The 2806-nt window shown below is 43.2% G+C and overlaps 1 pseudogene; it reads right to left on the bottom strand.

Annotated features, from left to right (window-relative positions):
• Positions 1–1367: 1367 nt before the first annotated feature.
• Positions 1368–1486, bottom strand: LOC111745655 (annotated as a pseudogene).
• Positions 1487–2806: the final 1320 nt, after the last annotated feature.

The raw sequence follows: 2806 nt of genomic DNA, 5'->3' as shown, positions 1-2806 counted from the left end.
CAACCCAAATGCCCAACCATTGGGGTTTGGCTTAAAAGCCTGGTGTGCTTACATTCTAAAATATGACAGAGCTATTAAAAATGACAACGATGGAAACTATGTCAGGACATGGACAAGTACGTACATGCAAAATAATAATAAGCAGAGAAAGGGCTAAGTTGTATGGATTCTCTGATGACAACTATGCAAAACATAGGCCTATGTACGTTCAATGAACTGACAAAGATTAGATGCAAGTTAGCATGGATTTTAATATTCATCAAATCGTTTAAGCTTATGGTAAAAATAAAATGGGTTCTTTTGGACTCATAGATGAATAGGACCAGCTACATAATTTGCAGGACTCATTGTAAAGTGAAAATGTGGGGTGCCTTCTTCAAAAATTTAGACTTTCTAGATGGTGGTAGCAGACCTTTTCAACTAAGCGCAATTCTTCCAAGCGTGGGGTCCTGTGTGACCGCCCTGCGGGCCTAGGAAGCTGTCGATCCAATCTACTCACTTCAACTGAGTTTACAAAGTTCAGCTCTGCTTAGGAAACCTCAGAAGCCCCAGCAATCCTAAGCTTCTAGGAGCTTGGAGCTTGGACTTAGTGTCAAGGTTACTGAACACCAGGAGGATGTGGCCTACGGAGGATGTGCTCGTAGAACTCGGGCCCTTTGTCCCTGGGCCTTGCTGCTCCAGCTGCAGAGGCCATTGTGCTTGGTTCTCTCATCCATTCATTCACTTATCAAGCATTTATTCATTAGTCATTTTGTCCCAGACGCTGTATTGCGTGATGGGATACACAGGGGAAACACACACACACACACACACACACACACCACACACACACACACACAGGAGCTTAGGGTTTACTCACAAAGACGAAGGAAATACCTGCTTATAGGATACTTTGGTAAAAGCTGTGATAGATTTGGACTAATGGTTTAGACAGCACAGGGGCGGCGGGAGGCTGGCAGCTCTTCTGGAGGAGCCGACTGACACCTGAGTCTTGAGAAAGGAATGCCTTGATGAAGCAGACGAGGGGGACCTACGTATCTAGGAAACAGCATGTTCTTCTACGAATCTCAAGTGAGGGTATATGTTTGGGAACTGCAATTAATGGCTTTGGGGAGCAATAACGCACAATCTGTTCATATGGAGACAAATCAACCAAAGTTCCAAAGTCTTTGCCTGAAGAAATGCTTCCAAGCTAGGTATATCCCGTTCTATTTAGCTGACCTTGCTTACCTTCATTTCAGCCTGTAGAGTCTTTTTATAGAATTTATTTTTTAATTTATTTCTTATTTTTTTAGGTGAGGCAACTCTTGGTTGACCTCACAGATTGCAAGGAACTTGTCAGCTTACAATCCCTTATTTATTTTTTACACCTACAGCACCTGGTCTTTCTAGGTGGTCTCCCATCCATGTACTAACCAGGCCTGACCCTGCTTAGCTTCCGAGATCAGACGGGATCAGGCTTGTTCAGGGTGGCATGGCCGTAGACTGTAGAGAGAGTCTTTTAAGATGGACTCTGCCATCTCTCCTGGCTTCATGCCATCTCAGGTTGGATCAGCTTGTCATCCGTTTCCTTATCCAAATGGCCAGTGAGAATGCTGATGAGGACAGAGCGGCCTCCATGACCGGCCCCACTGGAGACTCCTTGAGTTGTCCACCGGACTTCGTGAGAGGCTCTGCTGAATGCCTTCTGACATCAGAACACAGGAAGTTTCTGGCCCATAGAAAGGAATCTTGCAAGTGGGCTGCACTGTTTGTAGAGATCCCACTCGGTTCCTAGTAGGTACGCCCTGCTATTCTAAAAGTTCACAGACACGCCAGCTGCGGACACTCATTCTGCGCCTCTGGAAATTCCTGCTTTGACCTACTCCTGAGAACTGAAGGTTGTCCATAGTGAGCTCAGAAACATAAAATGCAGAGCTCCTTCCCTTTCTTCCCGCCGTCCTACACCCCGTCCGGCCACAGGTTTGGGGATGGAGGATAGATCGGTGGTTTCCAGGAGTTAAAGTTGGGAGAGGGGCAGGGAGAGGAGTTGACCACAGAAGGACAGAGCAAGAGGATTATTTGGGGTGATGGAACTGTACCGAATCTCGATTATGTTGGTGGATCTACAACTCTATGCATTTGCCCACATCCAGAGAATGTATACCACAAAGAGTGAATTTTACTGTATGTAAACTTAAAAACCTAAATCTGATAAAATGCTTTTTCCAGAAAAATCGAACAAATAAAAGCATATATTATATAGCCTTTTGGGTCTGGCTTCTTTCACTTAGCAAAATGTATTTGAGATTCATTCATGTCATTATACGTGTATGCAGTTCATTACATTTGAGTTCTGAATATACTCTTGTTTGGATGGACCAGTTTGTTTTTCCAGTAACTGGTTGAAGAACACTTGAGTTGTTCCCAGTTTCAGTGGTTATGGATGAAGCTACTATATAAACATTCATGTAATGTTTTTTTGTGTCAATGTAAGTTTTTATTTCTCTCTGGTAAATATCGAGGAGTCGGGTTGCTCGTTTATATATTAAGTATATACTTGGCTTTGTAAGAAACTACTAAACTGTTTTACTAAGTGGCTGTAGCAATTCACAGCCAGTAATGTATGAGAGTCCAAGTACTTACTCCACGTTCGCTTTTGTTCTTGCTGTGGTCAGGTTTTTAATTGCAGTCATTCCAATAGGTGTGTAGTGGTATCTACACGTATGGTAAGACCACACACATGTGGTTTAATTTGCATTTCTTTAACGATTAATGATGTTGAGCACCTTTTCGTGTGCTTATTTTCCATCTGTATATCCTTTTT

This window comes from Pteropus vampyrus, unplaced genomic scaffold (assembly GCF_000151845.1).
Source record: "Pteropus vampyrus isolate Shadow unplaced genomic scaffold, Pvam_2.0 Scaffold6, whole genome shotgun sequence".
NCBI lineage: Eukaryota > Metazoa > Chordata > Mammalia > Chiroptera > Pteropodidae > Pteropus > Pteropus vampyrus.
The sequence above is the reverse complement of the archived record's forward strand: the minus strand, read 5'-3'. Positions and strand labels throughout refer to the sequence as shown.